The sequence below is a fragment of the Bidens hawaiensis genome, unplaced genomic scaffold (assembly GCF_021521415.1).
Source record: "Bidens hawaiensis isolate Kalapana, Puna unplaced genomic scaffold, B.hawaiensis_p1.1 tig00033481_1, whole genome shotgun sequence".
In the NCBI taxonomy this organism is placed as follows: domain Eukaryota; kingdom Viridiplantae; phylum Streptophyta; class Magnoliopsida; order Asterales; family Asteraceae; genus Bidens; species Bidens hawaiensis.
In genome coordinates, this window is record NW_027495730.1 from 162,924 (window position 1) to 182,668 (window position 19,745).

At 35.7% G+C, this 19,745-nt stretch overlaps 1 long non-coding RNA gene and 1 pseudogene across 2 annotated transcripts; one reads left to right on the forward strand and one right to left on the reverse strand.

Annotated features, from left to right (window-relative positions):
* Positions 1-1,328: 1,328 nt before the first annotated feature.
* On the reverse strand, positions 1,329-11,230 carry LOC143584867 (protein disulfide isomerase-like 1-4; annotated as a pseudogene). The gene is made up of 12 exons (XR_013144441.1): positions 10,910-11,230; positions 5,759-5,981; positions 4,818-4,947; positions 4,493-4,658; positions 4,290-4,408; positions 4,131-4,210; positions 3,963-4,049; positions 3,738-3,881; positions 3,570-3,650; positions 3,354-3,488; positions 3,209-3,265; positions 1,329-1,614 (listed from the first exon to the last, which is right to left on the reverse strand). The product of XR_013144441.1 is annotated as a protein disulfide isomerase-like 1-4 (transcript).
* A 1,597-nt stretch (positions 11,231-12,827) lies between these two features.
* On the forward strand, positions 12,828-14,409 carry LOC143584871 (uncharacterized). Its single transcript, XR_013144444.1, has 3 exons — positions 12,828-12,926; positions 13,047-13,157; positions 14,207-14,409. It is a non-coding gene; the product is annotated as an uncharacterized LOC143584871 (long non-coding RNA).
* The last annotated feature ends 5,336 nt before the right edge of the window (positions 14,410-19,745 follow it).

A 19,745-nucleotide genomic window follows, 5' to 3' on the forward strand; every position in this document is an offset into this window, starting at 1 on the left:
AAACCACCTTCTTTCATGCATTCATCATCTTCTTCATAGATTATTAGTGAAGATGGTTGATTTGGATTTAGTTATATTGAGCTTTATGATAATTGGTGAAGATAAAGATGAAGATGGATGAATTTCTGGGTTTAGATTTTAGGGTTCTTTAAGAATCTTGAATATTGAAAATGAAGATGAAGATAGAGGCGCAAAAGACTTTTAACACTTTCTTGAACGGTCAACAGACGGAGTGGCACCAAAAAAACCCACCGGAAAAATACGATGGCACAAATCACTCAACTTGAGAATGGGACCTATATAGCGCACCCGCCCATAAAGCACATGGGCACAAATCATAATTTTATCTTTTAAATATTAATCTTAAAACCTGTGTGATGCACGAGACGCTTAAAAGAAATACAATTGAGCTATAGAAATTAAACTATTAATTTAAAAAAATGTTTCTAAAAAAAACCTTTTCTATCATATACCTAGTTTATAAGTTCAAATTATATTTACTAATGGTATATTCATACGACTACGTGCTGAATTCTCCCTCAATTTCATCATAATTACAAAAAAGATGCACATGGTGATTTTATTAGTTGTACATATTTTTTTAATAGAATAGTGAATTTTAACAAAAGATGATATGTTGTAATGACATAAAATAAGAACATATATTATATATACAATTAGCGTAAATAAAACATGCTTTTGTATTACAGTTTCGATACAGATAAATAAAAACTACGTGGATCGATTAAGGATAAATGTTGAATGAATATGTGAGAATAAATTGCTATTTATTCATAACTTTTTCTTGTCTTTATCATTTTGACCTATAAATATCAATCATTGAATTTTAGTATATTCATCTCTTACATTCCAAAGTGTATATAAATTGATTTAATAGAAAAAAGGCAGATTTTATTTCATTAAAGATATAAATATTTTGACTATATTGACATAAATACACACATATTTATAATTCTTAGAATTTAAGTAATTAGTTATTTGATTAAAGTATAAATTGATATGTTATAATTACAATAAGATAAAGATGTTTTCATTATGAATAGATAGATTAACAAGAAGCATGACGTACCTTTTTTTTCTTTTTGATATTTTTTAATGTATTTTTTATATTCACCTTTTTAATTCTATTTTATTTTATTTTTTTAATCAAGTCACATATTACTAATTTCATTGATGACAATCAGTCCTAGACTCAGTACTTAAAGCCTGTAAATGAGTTATGAAAGGATATCAATATGAATCAACTCCTTTCTCTGTACATTCTTGTTTTAATTGTATCATATCAAACACGCGATAACATTAATATCAACGATAACGTAACTCTTTTAAGCCGATACCTAAATGAAGAAACACAGTCTTTTACACATATAGCAACATAACTTAAGGCTAACTCTCATTCTAATAATCGTATTGCAACGTGTACAAATAAGCTACGGGTACAAACCATTGTCATAATTCATCTTTTTGGTCGATTTTGCCACTGTTTTCTTTAGCATCAGTATAAGTAGGTTTCTGGAGCTTAAAGGGAATCGAAGCATGCTTCTTCAAAAACTTGTAGAATGCCACTACAGTTCGATCAACATCTACAGATATCTGCCATACCAAACAAATTTAATCAAATTTATAAATATACTAGTTTGAGGCCCGTGTACTACACGAATAGTTCTTGAAAATATAATATTTAATAAATAATCAGTATATAAGAAATAATAAACCCATTAAACACTATTAATACAGTCGTCGTACAATAGTCTTTAAAACAATTTTAAAGTAAAAGATAATTATAAATATCAAATGTTTGAAAAAAAATAGGAAGTAAATATTAAATTAACAAATTTTGAAGCATAAATTTTAAGAATGGTAACAATTATCTATACTATATATAATATATAATACACCATTTTAAGAATGGTAACAATTATCTATACTATATACTATACTATATATAATATATTAACAATTATCTATATCTATACTATATATAATACACCAAACAAGGGCAAATTAAGACACCCATTTTTAAGTAATTTACAACACTTAAAGCATGAGGTACATGTGTTAGTAAAGGTAAACTTGTCTTTTAAACATAATCTATTCAACTTACAAGTTTGGTCCCTCATCTTTAACCATATTATCTTTTCAATTTAAGTTGTAAACTAACTTCCCACCCATGCTTTTTAAACGACTATAGCCTTTTCAAACGTTAATATTTTTATAAAAACAATTACATCATAAAAACGAGCATTTTATTCTCTTTAATTTGGATATGATATTGTTATAATTTTTTTTTATTTTAAATAAATTAATATGTTACGTAGGGGTGTTCACTATCGGTTTTGATGGTTTTTAAGTTAAACTTGTGAGTCCAACCGTTAATACTGATTTTTTGTCATCCAAAACCAAACTCAACCATTGAAAGTTGAAACCGAATCGTTACTAACGGCCTGGTTCAGTTTGGTTTCACAGTGTAAACTTTAATAATAAATTTAGTTTAAAATAATTATTAATTTAAATGTACCATTAATTTTAACTAAGCACAAACATAATATGATACTTGAGAGGATCATAAATAATGATAATTTTAGCCATATAAATGGTAAATATTAATGGAAGATCTAGGACGTGAAATAATAACAAAGATCACAAAATGAATTATTCTGCAGTTAGGTTAATTTGAAATTGTATAGCCAAGTTATTTGTAATAAAAAGATTGTGTTCAATTAAATTTTAACTATATCTAATATATATTACAAAAAATATCTAATAATTAATAATTAAAAACATTAAAATGCATTCAACATTTACAGTCTGGTCTGGTTTCATATGGCCGATTGCCAGTATAAACCGCGAACAAACCGTTCACTACGTTTTGAAAATTTTGAAACCAACCATCAAACCGAAAGTAAAATAAGAAAAAGAAAAAAGAAGTCAAACCAATGACCGGTTTAAACGATTTCAAGGTTTTCACCGAACCATAGACACTTATATTTGTTACGTGATTAACAGGTTCAAACACCCGCTGCATCGCGCGGGCACCCGTCTAGTTTTACTATTATAAATTTGTTAAAAAAGGTGAGGTTTAATGTAGGAGTGACAAGTGGCAAAACTTGTAGCCTTTTATTAGAGTGTATAGATAGATTTTATACACACACATATATATTTATGTATGTATATATATATCACTTACAGGATCCGAGCTTTTGTTTCCCGCTGGGTAGAAAAGAATTGTGGGGTACCCATCGGCCTGTAAAACACAAGATCCAAAATCATTAAACATGTTTGGAGTAATAATATCAAAAGATTCAAATTTGAGCAAAAGAGACTATACTAACCTTTGCACGGGGATGTTCATTCGTACTTCCATCCATCTTTGCTATTACCAATGAATCAACATCACGTAAATGCATCGCTAGCTTGTTATATGTCGGTTCCAGAGCTTGACAATGCCCACACCATGGTGCATAGATCTGCACAACAACAATAATAATAATAATAATAATAATTCATAATCGATGCAAAATAAATTTCTTTTTCAATTTTAAAAGTACCTCTAGTAGAACATCTTTAGATTCATCCAAGACAATTTCATCAAAGTTATTCCCAACTACTATTTTAACATCACCATCGTTCTGCATCATCAACAATGGACCAATAATAAGTCAACTCTTTTAAAAAAAACTAATAGACAATAATTGAAAAGGGAACAAACAAAATACATGCTCGGGAATGGGATCCGACTTGTACAAAGGTTTAAGCTTGACTTCCAAAAAGTCCTCACCGAAAACCTTAAGGTTTTCAACGGTTAAATCTTGGTCAAATACAAACTTCCTACCATCATCATTTCCGGTATATCCAATAACCTAGTTAAAACAATCGGTAAATACTTCTATTAATGGTACTTCAATTTGTGAAAAGTAATAAAAAGTTAAAACAGGTGTTACTTGTGGAGCATCTCCTGTAACGCCAAAATAATCTGCAACGGGCTTCCCAACATCTTCGTTATCCATTTGAACATATACAAAAATAAGCTGCCCAATAAATAATGTGATATTACTAAATCTCTCAGGAGTAACTATTTTGATATTTAAATAATTGCTAATTTCAAATACCTTTCCCTTAAATAACTTTGCAGCATCCTCAATGTTTGTGCAACCTTACTTAAACCCTTTGAAGTGGCAAATAACAAAATCTGACAACAAAAAGTACAGTTTATAGCAATATTATGCTGATCAATACATATACTGTAAGTCTGTAACTGTATTTTATACCTGTTTCTTTATTGGGCTTTCAAAGATCAAAGTTCCAGTTTCTCTTGAAAAAGTTGTCACCAAGGGAAGTTTGTTTGCAAAAACAAACTCCTTAATTGATGACTTTTCAAATTCACCATCTATATATAAATTAGAAGTTTAGAACCAATGAAAAGATAGAAAAAAACAGATGCCATAAGTGCAGCAATGAGTGAAAAACTGACCATAATGGGTCACTTTCTCAGCATCCTTCTTTAGCAAGACCAAAGCGGGACGTTTAACATCAGGATTTATATGAAGAAGCTTGGCCACATTAGGGTTTACAGTTTGATAAAAGTTGACATCATCATCAAGCCTTGAAGCTGCAACAAGCTCCTCACTTTCTGTACCCTGATAACAGAACAACTCGATATAAAGAATAATATCTTGATTTTGAGGGTCAAAGTCTCAAAGCTAGAAGTGTAACAGTTTGATATCGTTTGTGAAGTATTTCTAGATAGAAAACAAATGTTGCAAGATAATATGGCGGTTATCAGTTATAAATAATACCACCAAAGAGTCAAGGAAGGCCAAAACAACTCTGTCTTCGGATGTAAGAACTTTCTCTGCATCTTCTTCAGTCGTTATGTTGTACACACCAGGTCCAGTTTTCTTCTTGATCCAAGTTACTATAGCATCTCTAGATTGTAATACATCAAAAAAACAACTCAAATTCATTGATCATAAACACCACCCATGATTCAGACCATTGAATTAAGGTTGGATTCATAATCTTTTGATATTACAATTAAGAATTCTCCAAATTCTTTGAAAAACCACAGATTTAAGTGTTATGCTACAGCAATAGATGAATTCAGAAACAATATTATTACTCAACATACAAATTTAATGTGATATCTAGGGGTGCAAATGAGCCAAGCCGTTCACAAGCTACTTAAGCTCGGATTGATAAAATGTTCAAGCCTGAGCCTCAAACAAAGCTCGTTTAGTTATCGAGCCCGAGCCTAGCTTTTTCAAGCCTGAACCTAAGCCCCAAAAAGGCTCGTTCAGTTATCGAGCCCGAGCCCCAAAAAGGCCCGTTCAGTTATCAAGCCCGAGCCCCAAAAAGGCCCGTTCAGTTATCGAGCCCGAGCCTCGTATGGGTAGCTCGTTTAGGCTCGTTGAGCCTTGCTTAGTTTTAAGTTTTGCCTCTTTTGAACTTCCACGTATTATTTTTACACTACACAGTCAAGCTCTAGCCGAGGTCTGGCACGCTTAAGGTACTACATGATCTCGAGCCAAGCTTCGGCTCATCTAAGGTTTTCTAAATATATATAAAACGTAATTATAAACGAGCCAAGCCTGAGCTTGAAAAAACAACTCACAAGCCAGCTCTCATAGGTCGAAACAAGCTGAGCTCGGGCTAGGCTCGTTTACATCCAATTAATTATCAACGAATTACAATATAAACTTAACCAATTCAAAACCGATACTAGACAATCGACACTCACTTAGTACGTGGCCCTAAATACGGCTTATGCACACCATCAACAAAAAACAAAACCGTGGGGAAGCCTTGCACCTCATACGTCTCCGCGAGCTCACTCTCGTCTTGCGCATCCACCTTCGCCAGCACCACGGGCTCGTCTTTCAACTCGGTAGCCGCAGCCGCGTACTCGGGCGCCAACGCCTTACAATGTCCACACCACGGAGCGTAAAACTCCACCATCACGTTGTTAGGAACAAAAGGCACACACGAACAAGAAATCAAAGCGATAAAGAACACGAGAATTTTACGTGGTTCGGTTGCGGTGTACAACCTACGTCCACGGGGTAATTAGGTTTGTATTATTTTGGTGATATATAATAACAAGTACAAGAGACTATTTATAGACCGCATATTAGGGCTACTCCCTTGCTAAACAAGCTAGAACCCAATTGGGCCCAATAGGGTTAGGGCCGGCTAAAAAAAAATAACCTCCCTAACTCCTTTAATATGCAGTTGTCTAAATGTGGGTCCGGGGATACCACATCGCCCAACAATCTCCCACTTGGTGTCTTCGGACCTAGAAATGCACCATCTCTTCTGTACTTCTGTAAATGAAAATCCCTCCTGATCTTCAAACCATCCTAATTACCCTTGTCTCCTCAACATTATTCCTGGAGACCAGCTGAAGCTATGCAAAGCTTCAGCTTATCCAGCACCACACACTTGGTAAACATATCAGCTGGATTTTTAGCACCTGGGATGTTCTTCAGACTGATTGTTCCTTCACTGATCAACCCCCTCACGAAGTGATATCTCATCCCTATATGCTTTGTCTTTCCGTGATACACTGGATTCTTTGCAAGTTTAACTGCACTCTCATTGTCACAGTACAATGAGTAGTCGGGTTGTTGTTTTCCTAATTCTTCAAGAAAAGTCTTCAACCAAACTAGTTCTTTGCTGGCCTCTGCAACAGCCATGTATTCTGCTTCTGTAGTTGACAGAGCCACACTTTTCTGAAGTCTAGACATCCAGCTAACTGCTGTCCCTCCCACTGTGAAAACATACCCGGTAGTGCTCTTGAACGTCCCTTTACAACCACCCAGATCAGCATCTGTGTAACCTCTGAGTATGGCATCCTTTTTTCTGAAACATAACCCCATCTTCTGAGTACCCTTCAAGTATCTAAGTATCCATTTGACAGCCTCCCAATGTTTTTCTCCTGGATCTGACATAAACCGACTAACAACCCCAACGGCATGAGCAACATCTGGTCGAGTGCAAACCATTGCATACATTAGACTCCCGACTGCTGATGCATATGGGACTTTGGTCATCTTCGATCTTTCTTCTTCAGTTTTAGGAGACTGATCTTTGGTGAGCTTCAAATGACTTCCCAATGGAGTATTCCTAGGCTTGGTTCTTTCATCATTCATCTTGAACCTTTCTAACACTTTCCCTATGTATTTTTCCTGGGATAGTGTTAGAGTACCTGCCTTCTTGTTTCTAGTGATGTTCATTCCCAGTATCTGTTTTGCTGCACCCAAGTCTTTCATTTCAAACTCTTGGGACATCTGTTTCTTCAACTTGCTTATTTCCTTCATATCAGATCCTGCAATCAACATATCATCAACATACAACAGTAATATGATATAAGAGTTGTTGAATTTCTTCAGATAACAACAATGATCCATCTGGCATCTTTTAAACCCCGACCTCTCCATGAAATTATCAAACTTCATGTACCACTGTCTAGGCGCCTGTTTCAGACCATACAAGCTCTTCTTTAGTTTGCAGACCCAATTTTCTTTCCCCACAACCCGAAACCCTTCAGGTTGCATCATATAAATGTCTTCTTCAAGATCACCGTGTAGAAATGCCGTTTTCACATCTAGTTGCTCTAGATGTAAATCTTCTGCTGCTACAAGACTTAAAACAAGTCTGATGGTAGTCATTTTCACCACGGGAGAGAAGATTTCATCATAATCAACTCCTCTCTTTTGTTGAAAACCCTTGACCACTAAACGGGCTTTATATCGTTTAGACCCATTATGTTCTTCTTTGACCCTGAAGACCCATTTATTTTGCAACGCTCTCTTATCCTGCGGAAGCTTGACTAAGTCCCATGTCTTGTTCTTTTCTAGAGAGCTCATTTCATCCTTCATAGCATTCTCCCACTGGCGAGAATCCTTCATCTTGACTGCTTCAGAGTAGCTTTCGGGTTCACCGTTTTCTGTCAAAAGAATATAGTTAACTGAAGAATTGGAATGACCGGGACTATACCTTTCTGGCTGTTTAGTAACTCTGGTGGATCTCCTGACCCAATTTTCAGTCTGGTCAGGCTGTTGTGGGATCTCCTCGTCTTCAGACTCTGAACTCCCACTGTCAGAAGTTTCTTCTGACTCATTATTTCCACCAGCTTCAAACTCAGGAACTGTGTCGACTTCAGTTTCTGTAGCGGGTTCCTGAACCGGTTCGGGGATCGGTTCAGATCTCTGGTTTTCAATTTTGAATTCAACCTGTTGCTTCTGAACCCTAGAGTTTGGATTTATCACATCTTTGTACAACTCAGCCTCATTAAATGTAGCATGTTTGCTGCGGACTACTTTTCTGCTTTTCGAGTCCCAAAGCTTGTAGCCCATCTTGTCTGACCCGTAACCAATGAAAACATACTTCTTGGCTTTTGAATCTATCTTGTCAGCATTCGGATCTAGGTCATATGCACTGCACCCAAAAACCTTTAAGTGCTCATAATTAACCGCTTTCCCCTTCCATTCTTCTTGAGGTGTTTTGTAACCCAACGGAACTGATAGACCTCGGTTGATAAGATAGGCAGCAGTTTTAACAGCGTCTGCCCAGAACATTTTAGGGAGCCCTGCATTTATCCTCATACTTCTGGCTCTTTCATTTAACGTTCTATTCATCCTTTCTGCGACTCCATTTTGCTGAGGAGTACCTGGAACTGTATTTATCATCCGAATGCCATGCTCAGCACAAAAGCTAGTGAACTCTGAGCTAATGTACTCCCCTCCATTGTCTGACTTCAAGCACTTTACCTTCAGATCAGATTCAAGTTCAACAGCAGTTTTCCATTTCTTAAAAACATCAAATACTTCAAATTTATTTTTAAGAAAGTAAACCCATACCTTGCGTGTGGCGTCGTCTATGAAAGTCACATAGAATCTCGAGCCTCCCAAGGATTCAACACGTGTTGGTCCGAAAACATCTGAATGGATAAGCTCTAATTTCTGAGCTTTAGGTGCTTTCCCTGTCTTCACAAAAGATACCCTCTTCTTTTTTCCAAAAACACATGGTTCACAGAATTCAGATTCAACCCTTTTAAGATCTGGAAGCTTTCCTCTGGCGACAAGCATCTTCATGCCCTTCTCACTCATGTGGCCGAGTCGTTGATGCCACAACTTTGATAGACTCGGTCCACTCGTTACTGCATTAGCACTACCTGCAGAAACCTCAACCATATACAAAGTACCCCGTTTCTTTCCCTTGGCAATTACCATGCTACCCTTGACGAACTTCCATTGTCCTCCCCCGAATGTTACATCATAACCCTGGTCGTCTAATTGCCCAATGGAAATTAACATTTTTTTCAATTTTGGAATTACCCTGACATCTTTCAATGTCCAAATTGTTCCAAAACTTGTTTTCAATTCAATATCTCCCAACCCAGTAATTTCCAAGATTTGGTTATTAGCAAGACTTACAGTACCAAAATTGCCCCGTCTGAAATTCTTCATCTTTCTCGAGCTTGAGATAGCATGAAACGACGCACCTGAGTCCATAATCCAGGACTCGACTATATCCTCAATACAGCAGATCAATGCATCATCAGAATCTGATGCTGTTGAGGAGGCAACATTCACTTCTTTCTTGTCTCTGGGTGGTTCTGTACATTGACTTCTGAAATGACCATTCTCATTACAGTTCCAACACTTTATGTCGTTTCTTGTTTTTGAACTCCCCTTTCTGTCTCTTGATTTTGATCTTCCCCTGTTACTTACCCTCTTATCTTTCTTTCTACCTCTTCCCTCAGTACTTAGCAAAGTACTGGATGATTCACCTGCATTCTTTCTCCTGATATCCTCTCCTAGGATCAAGTCACGAATGCCCTCGAACGTGAGTTTGGTGGTTCCGGCTGAACCACTAACGGCAGTGACTGTTCCTGACCAACTTTCAGGTAACGAGGACAATAATAGCAAAGCTTGCACTTCATCATCAAATTTAATATCAACAGATAATAACCGGGATATGATAGAATTGAACTCATTTATATGAGAGGTAACAGACGCACCTTCCCGCATACGCGTATTCACCAATTGTCTAATTAAGAATACCTTATTAGACGCGGAAGGTTTCTCGTACATGTTTGACAACGCGGTCATCAAACCCTTAGCAGTGGTCTCATTCACTATATTGAAAGCAACGTTCTTAGCCAACGTGCATCTGATGACTGCTAGGGCTTTCCTGTCTAGATCGGCCCATTCTTCATCCTTCATATTCTCGGGTTTTTGACCTCTCAAACATGGAAGCAAATCTTTCTGGCATAACAAGTCCTCGACTTGCATCTTCCACCATCCAAAATCCTGCCCATCAAACTTCTCGATTCTGATCTTACCGTCCTCAGTCATTATCTTTACCGAGTTTCTAACGGAAGCAACCTGCAATACTGATCAGAACTGTTTGACCTCTTCTGGTCAAAAGACAGATTGTACTGTAGCGCGCACTGTTCACACGCCGGAAACACTGTAGCGGCGGCGGTACTGTAGCGGCGGCTAGGGTTTCTGATTAGGGTTTGGTGGCGACTGGCGGCTGGGGTTTATAGTGTGATCCTTGCTCTGATACCAGTTGTTAGGAACAAAAGGCACACACGAACAAGAAATCAAAGCGATAAAGAACACGAGAATTTTACGTGGTTCGGTTGCGGTGTACAACCTACGTCCACGGGGTAATTAGGTTTGTATTATTTTGGTGATATATAATAACAAGTACAAGAGACTATTTATAGACCGCATATTAGGGCTACTCCCTTGCTAAACAAGCTAGAACCCAATTGGGCCCAATAGGGTTAGGGCCGGCTAAAAAAAATAACCTCCCTAACTCCTTTAATATGCAGTTGTCTAAATGTGGGTCCGGGGATACCACATCGCCCAACACACGTAACCGTTACTCTCGATGACGTCAGTACAGTTTCCTTCGGTCAAAACGACGACGTCCTTATCATCAATTAACTCGTCTTGTTCTTCTTCGTATTTGTAATCGGACGGTAGTTCGAAGTCGTCTTCGTCGCCGGCGAATTCGTCGGAATCGGGAAGATCTGGATCGGAAGTGTGGTGGTGTGAGGTGTGTGTGTGTGTTCTGGTTCTTCGAGGAAGCTGAGGTCTTCGTCATCGTCGTCGGAGATGGAGGTGGTGTGTGTAATGAAGTGAGAGAATATGAGGAGTGTTGAAAGACAGATGACAGTGGATAATCGATTCGCCATTGAAGTTGTTGACTTAAGTATGTTATGTTAGGTTAGAGCGGAAGTAGTAGTTTGTTTATTTAATAAACGAACAAATATGAGCAAAAGATTTGTGTTTGTTTAGTTTTTTTTATACGAATAATCTTCATATTTAAATAAAAGAGTTAATGGTCATTTTTGTCCCCGTGGTTTGCTACTTTCGCCACTTCAATTCAAAATTTGTAATTATGTCGTTAGTTTAAGGGTATTTTTGTCTTTCTCCTTTTTATTTTGAGTTGATGGTCATTTTCGTCCATGTGGTTTGATATTTTTGCCACTTCAGTCCAAAGTTTGTAATTTTGTCAATTTAATTCAGTTTGTTTTGTCTATAACCCTAGAGAGCATTATCCAAGCCCAAAACAGGTCTGCATTTACTCTGTCGACAACAGTAATCATACCCCCTCCTCTCGTATTTAGTTTCTAAACGGTTCCTAAACTCTCCCCGTGGTGGAATTCAATGGTAAAGTGGTCAAAGCAATTCCGTGAAACCGAATTGTACGGAAAAAAAAAACTAAAAATCGTTTCTTTGATGAATGCATAATAGTTAGGGTTTAAAGATTAACATATCATAACGAAAATCTGGGTCGTAATCAACTATTATACATTAATCAACAAAACGATTTTTAGTTTTTTTTGTACAATTCGGTTTCAGGGAATTACCTTGACCAGTTTACCATTGAATTCCACCATGGAGAAGATTTTAGGAAATGTCTAGAAACTAAATATAAGGAGGGGGTATGATTACTGTTGTCAACAAAGTAAATGCATACCAGTATTTGAGGTTGCTCGATGGTTTTGGGCTTGAATTATGCTCTTTAGGGTTATAAACAAAAAAATAAAAAATAAAAAAACTGAATTAAACTGAACATTAAATTGACAAATTTTCAAACTTTTGACTGAATTGGCAAAAATATCAAACCACAGGGACTAAGATGACCGTTAACTCAAAATTAAAAGGAGAAAGACAAAAATACCCTTAAACTAACGGCATAGCTGGATGTCGTTAGACGGATGGGACGTAATTGGCTAATATTTAAAACTATGAGGACTAAATTGACAAAATTACAAATTTTGGACTAAAGTGACGAAAGTAGCAAACCACAGGGACGAAAATGGCCATTAACTCTAAATAAAATGATCTAATTATAATACAGAGGTGGGTAAGCGGGCAACTGCGCTAGCACCCCCTTTTGAATGACAAACATGATACTACTGAAAACAAAGTTATAGTTATTTATTTAGTTAAATAAACGAACATGTACACGAACATTAACGGACCCTAATGGACAAATAACCACACAAACATTAATGGGCGGGAATGGACAAACAGACACTAATGAACAAACATACATAAAGGATCACGTATTAATTTCAAAAAGTATAATAATTAGTGGACGTTACTGGATGTTCACAAACATTATTAAACGAACGTGGTCTTCGTCCGTTAAGCTTACCTAACAAAATTTTATTGTTGATGTCTGCCTCATTTATTAAATATACGAATATAAACGAAGTTCTCGTCAAAGAGACGTCTGGTTCGTTTATAACCATGAATGAATGAGGGGGTTAAATGAAACTTTTCAAAATCTAGAACCTAAATTTGCCCCTTTCTTCTGGTCTCATCTGATTGGATTCCACCACAGCAGCAGCAGGAGGCATGATCAGCATCCTTGCTCAGGTAACCTTCAATTTCCAACCTTTCATTCTTATACAATTACACAAATTCACGTGTCTCTGTATACAGACACATAAATTAATTAACTTTTTGTTGTGGAAATTATTATTATTATTATTGCAGGAGCGTATTCTAGGGGCTGCCCTAGGAACTGTATTCTCCGGCGTTATTGTTTTCGAACAACGCAGAGACATCTACAAGACCATTGCAGCCATCCAACCGCCCAAATCTCAGGTCTCTTTTTTATTATTTCAATTTGTTGTTTACTTTTTGCAAACCCTAATTGTGCCTACCAAATTATCAAATCCGTGTTGCCATCTGCGATTGTTAGTTGATATGATTAGGTATCATAGTTGCCGCGGTTGGTTTAATCGATGTTTACGATTTGAGAATTTTTATAATGCCTTACATCTAGGGCTACAAATGAACCGAAATGGTCAGCGAACAGTTTGTGAACCGTTTGGTATGCTCGTTCGTTTAATAAATGAACGGACTTGACCAATTTATTTTGTTTGTTTAATTAAACCATGGACAGAGGCCGTGTTTGTTGATTTATGTTCGTGAATGTTGGCAGCAGGCTCATTTTAAGGTTTTTATATTATGTATTTTTGTTTAATTGGTTTTAGTTTTCTAAAAGATATGAAATCCTAGTTATGTTAATTATGTTATGTTCGGAAAATTATGGTAAGTACTTATTTGTATTTTGTGGATTTCGCATAATGTTTTGATGAAGAATGCAGATTTTGTTCTAAAATGAATATATGTTCATGAACGTTCGTTTGTGTTTCTTATGCTCATGAACTTCGGTTATGTTCATGAAATTTTGTTTCATTGTTTGTGTCAGTTTATGTTCATGAACATTTGTTTGTGTTCGCCAAGTTTTCATGAACAGCTCACTAACATGTTCATTTCCTTAATGAACCAACACGAACAAGAAATCTTGTTTGGTAAGTGTTTGTGAACAGTTCATGAACAGGTTCGTTTCTTTAAATGAATGTACATGAACAAGGCCTTGTTCGTGTTTGTGAACAGTTCAAGAACAGGTTCGTTTCCTTAAATGAACGAACATGAACAAGGCCTTGTTCGTGTTTGTTCGGTTCGTTTGAAACTCTACTGGCATCTTCATTGCCCTAAGTTGTATATAGCTAATTGTAGCTACAAGTGTTAATACTGATGTCAAATTCTATAATAGAAAATTGGTATTGTAATGGACACCTGGTTATGTACAGTATATGTATATATATATATCTTGTACTTTGGCTAAGTTTTTATATTGAACACAGATTTTAGAGCCTGTTTCAAGGAAGAAAATTGAGTTTGCACATTATTGGAACAAATCAGTGGATCGGGTCTTTGGACCTGCTATTGAGGCTCTGAGCGCGCGTCGCTGGTAAAGATGCGATACTAGTGTTAAACAACCGATTCATGGTGATGTATTACTACCTAACTTTCAACCTAATATTTGCTAATATGCGTGTTTACAGTTTCTTGATCTTGTCTGCTTTGCCATAGTTACTTTTATCAGATTCTCATGTTGTATTGACTTATATTTTACCATCTTTCATTGAGTTTTCAATTTGTAAGTTTTATTCTCAATTATTAAAGATCAAGCATTTTGACTTGTGGGAGTCAAGTTTTATGCCTATGGCTCGTCCCAAATGACACCGTTCAACAATTTGGACGAAATAATTGTGTATGGTTACATGTAAGCCATATGATCTATAAACATGTAGAGTTAAATGTACTATGTAGCGAGTAATATACATCACATATTGTTGCTACCAAAATCAGGTGGTTTGACTGGGAATTCCGGTAGCACCAAAACGAGTGGTCCACTTTCATTGATCATGTAACATAGAGACACCGTTAGTTTTGTCATAGTGATTAGTGAGCACCTAAGAGTTTTCGTTGTAATCAACCTCCAATGAGAGATTAAGAAAATTGAACGTTAATTTGTAAGTAGAAGCGAGTAATTAAGTTAATTTGTGCAAATATTGTACGCTTTCCTCATAGAAACATTTTTCTTCCGTTTCACCTATTCATATTTTTCGTCAAGCTAAGTGCGTCGTGTTTACTTATTTTGTTTGAGGCGTGTTTTTCTTTCTTCATGGGGTGAGGGGCATGAGACTTGTTACCATGCTCATTGTGGGTACCGTTAAGGGACACCGGATCCACTTTTGGGACATGTTTATTTGGGTCTCTAGGATGCCCGACCCACTTCTTGAGTTCTTGGGACAACCCGATCACAACTCGTTAAGCTTCATTTATACTGAACCTAAATTCCTGAATTTCGTATTAGGTTTGTGTAAAAAATGGCAAATGAAACTCAAATTTGCACAAGGAAAATTTGGAAAAAATAAAAATAAATTTATCTACAACTCTACCCATCGTGTATCACATACATTATGATGTCAATTGTGCCGTCTATAAATTCATTTTCTTTCAATTATGCATTGCTTCTGAAAGAACCAAAGTCGTTATTGGTCACTGCTTTGAGTAGAAAGGTAGTAGAACGCAGCTGCCGATGCGTCTAACGATGGTTTGACCCAGACAATCCACTGCAAAACATTTGATTTTCGTAAGAATTTTCCTACTACAAATACTCAAAATGGAATACAACAAAGAGAACCGGTTCAAGCAAGAAAGTCTCTAGATCAAGAGGCGGGAAAGCTAACCGAAATGGATGGGATGTGATTTCTAAATTTTAGAATTTATTTTATTTTACTTAATCTCATGTGATTTTATATCTTGAATTAAAGAAATTTATGTATTTTTATTTTATTTTATTTACTCCATTTTGTGTTTTTAAATATATAAATTTAGCTTTATATTTAAAAAATGAAAAATAAAAGTTTCTCCATGAATAAATATTTATAAATCTTCATAATGCTTTTAACAATGAGTTAGCAAGTCATCATTGGTCAGCCATTTCATTCTCCATACCTTTATAAATTTCCACATAATCCTAAGTCCTAACATCTATACAAAATTAGTATTTCTTAAATTTTCATTATGTAGATTAAAGAATATTGCTCAAGTATATCAAATAATCATTTAAAGATAATAATAAATGGTCATTTATTTGTCCACTTCTTAGTAGTAATCAATACATAAACACAATTACCTTAGAGAATTTCCAGCTCATCCATTATCCCTCTATCTTTAATTTGTCTCAAAAAATTTATCTATTGCATAGTATGAAAAACTACTATTCATCCTTTATAAATTATTATAAGTGTAAAAAATTGAGAAATATAATAAAATAATTATTTGCGAGTAAAATAGATATAAAAATGATGGATGAGTTAAGAAATTTTTTTTAAATGATAGATAATTTTTAAAAATATTACTTTTAGTTAAATTATAGGGTAAAAATGGTGGAGGGGATGCCAGATGTGAATGCTCTTAGGGGTTGTTTGGCAAGTGCTGAGTCATTAAGTGCTGAACCAATAAGAGGTCTGAATGATTAAGAGGGTCTGAGTCAGTAAATGCTGAGCCAGTAAGTGTTGTTTGGCTAGACATCTGAATGAATGTACAGAATGACTATTTTACCCCTCTTAACTATTTTATGTTGAATGAAATATATTTGTTTAGTCAGAGCTCTTAACAACATATTTTAGAAAATTTTGGCATGACTCGTTTGTATAAAGGGTAATCCATACAAAGAACAAAACCTGTTTAATAATCGATAGTTCAAAAATACAGATAATTCGATAACACATGAGGCCCATCACTAATTACTTAAAGCAACTACGAAATATGCGTCATAACATGTTATATCTTAAACATGACCAAATAGACATAACGCCATTTATAAAAAAAAAAAATATCACAATTCGCAACTTCGTTGATCCGCTCCGAAGACTTGATCTCCAGCCTCGCATACCATAACTTTACCTAAAGACGCCTTGTTAGTCCACTTGACTCGGTCACTTTAATAAAACAACCACACTAGCTTTACCTACAATTTATAACCACGAAAGATTAGTTAAGATTAGTCATGGATAAGTGAGGACCCATTATTAATTTCAATTGTGCCATTAATAGGGGATATATTAACTATTAAGAGCACCACAATGCATTCCCAAAGCATAACTCCAAAAATGGCTCAATGGCTCAAAGCTCAACAATAAACACAAAACAACTCGCGTGTCAAAGGCTTTCACCGTAGCTGTACTTAACGCCCAATTTTAGTGCTGCACTTTCTGTGCAACACCTGTTCACATTGGATTTTGACACTCTTACGACCCAAATTACTTTAACATGATCAAAGGTAAAATATAGTAGACTCGGAAAACTTTTCAACCATATAGAATACACATTTATCCGAGCTACAGTTGATTTTATTGGGCTAAAAAAAACTCAAAATAAGCCGAGCTATATTGAGCTCGAGCCGAACCTCAAACAAAGCTTATTTAGTTATCGCGCCCAACCTCGAGCCTTGTATGGGAAGCACGTTTCCTTTTCAAATTCATTTATTTGGGTCGCAAACATTATCTTAAAACATTTGTAAGTACCTTAATCATACCAAAGACTCCATAATACAGATAAAAACATTGAAGAATGATGAGTAAAGGTAGCATCAAAATGAACATGGCACAATTTTCAATTTGGAAGATGATGTTGACAAAAATTGATGAAATCAAATCTTTTTAAAATCACAAGCTGCTGTTGTTATAAATTTGATATGTTTAAGCAAATGATAGCATGATGAGTACACTGTTAGTTTGTTACTTTGTTTCAATAGTTTGATTATTTTTTAAATACACTTTGTGTAACTTAAACCATTTGGCTCGTTCCCACTTCCCATGGTGTTTCCATTTGCGTCCATTTTGAATGTTTACCCACTTGACCCTTTGCCATTCTATTTTTTTCATATGGCTACGGTATGTTTCTATTTGACCAAAATACACTACCTAATGTAAACCATATCAACAACAATCATGCCCGAAATTGAAAATAATTGGAAGACAGAAACTGAACCCTAAAGACAGACAATTGTTATACCTGGAATCTGGTGATCGATCAACAATTTGCCATAGCTATCTTCAAGCCAACATAAATAACCTGTAAATCACCAAAATTAAATATAACTTTTTGAGACAAATACCGAACCTTAAGGACTTGCTAATTTCAATATATATACCTCAAGGTTAAATTTCGTATGCCTGTTTATCACGTCTAAGCAGTTCAGACATATGATTTTGGGAACCAAACACCCTATCATCTGACCGAATCAGACTTGTTCTCTGAATCATCCCATTCAGATGCTTAACAAACACCCCCTTAGCCTCTTTGGCATAGAGGTGTATAAAGATCGGTCTTTTTAAAAGGTGTGACCGCAAAAAAGTGTGTAATTTAGGAGTAAAGTTGGAGATCATGTGAGTTGTTCAAAAATATTAAATAAATAACTTCAATGATTTCTTTAATCCATTCAAAATTTCAAATACATGCGAGTAACCTTCAAGTCGGAGACAAATTTAAGTTCCATAAATTTACAAATTTCGTTCTTTATGTATACATCAAATTACAAGTTGGGGTGAGGCACAAATAGTTATGATTTATGGAAACTTTGGTCTCGTGGGTGTCGACTAGTATAAGCACAAAGGGGGCGATTCAGTTGTTTTAATTAGGGCCCATATTTATGTTTATTGGTTCCTAGTTACCAACCCTAATTAATCTCTATATAAACCAAGCTTTGTAATTGTAATTGGTGGTTATGAGCATAATGAAATAAACCTAGTTTTTGCACGTGAATTTTTCCACTGGGTACGCACTGCTTGCGGTGCGCGCATATAATGTATATATGTGTGAACCCTCGGGTGGGCAAAAGTAAAATTGCACTAATTTTGACGTTATTTTACTAATCTCGTGAAAATAACGTTAAAAGTGGCGGAAGGTTAATCAGGCATCATGTGATGGCGTTGATAGCCGAAAGACAAGGGCACATGCACCGATCAGCCGTGTCCCGATGATTGAGTGCTATGTGCCTTATGTCCAAGGCTTGATGCAAAACTACTATCGAGCCGGGGGTCTCACCGGAAGCAGCCTCTCTATCCCTATGGGATAGAGGTAAGGCTGTCTACATCTTACCCTCCTCAGACCCTACCATAGCATTGCTATTGGTGGGATATACTGAGTACGATGATGATGATGATGATGATGATGATGATGATGAATTTTTCCACTGGGACCGAATCACATTAAGGTTCTTGTGTCGTTCATATTTTCTGATTCTGCATGAATAATTGTTTGTGTGTCTTGTGTCGTCGCTTCCGCATTGCTGCCTAACATTAATGTGTATTACAAAGATGATAGTTAATGCATCATTAGTCATTACGTAGGTATTGTTTGTTAAGAGTTTGCTACACATTTGTTAATTTGTATCTATAGTCATAGATTGTAACTATTGTTCCATTTGCTATATGCCTTGTATTGTACAAATTTATCAATTCAATACAATATAGATTAACACACATCATCATTGATCATACACATCCACAATGCCAAAAAGGGAGAAACAGTTACATATTTTTAATATAATAGATTTTATTTATTTATTTATTTATTATATCACAGTTTGATAATACATAAGTATTTACAATGATTGACAATAGAAAAACCAAAATAATATGAAATCACAATAAACATCAGGATTGACTTTAGAGAATCAATCACTGAGACTCTACATAAACATATATAGCAGCATATGATATGATTTATGTTTTACCTTGGTTCTTCAAAACCTTCACCTCTTTCTTCCCTAATAGTGGCCAGCCTAGGTGGAGAAGACGGTTTCATTTGAGGGACGATTTGCAAAGG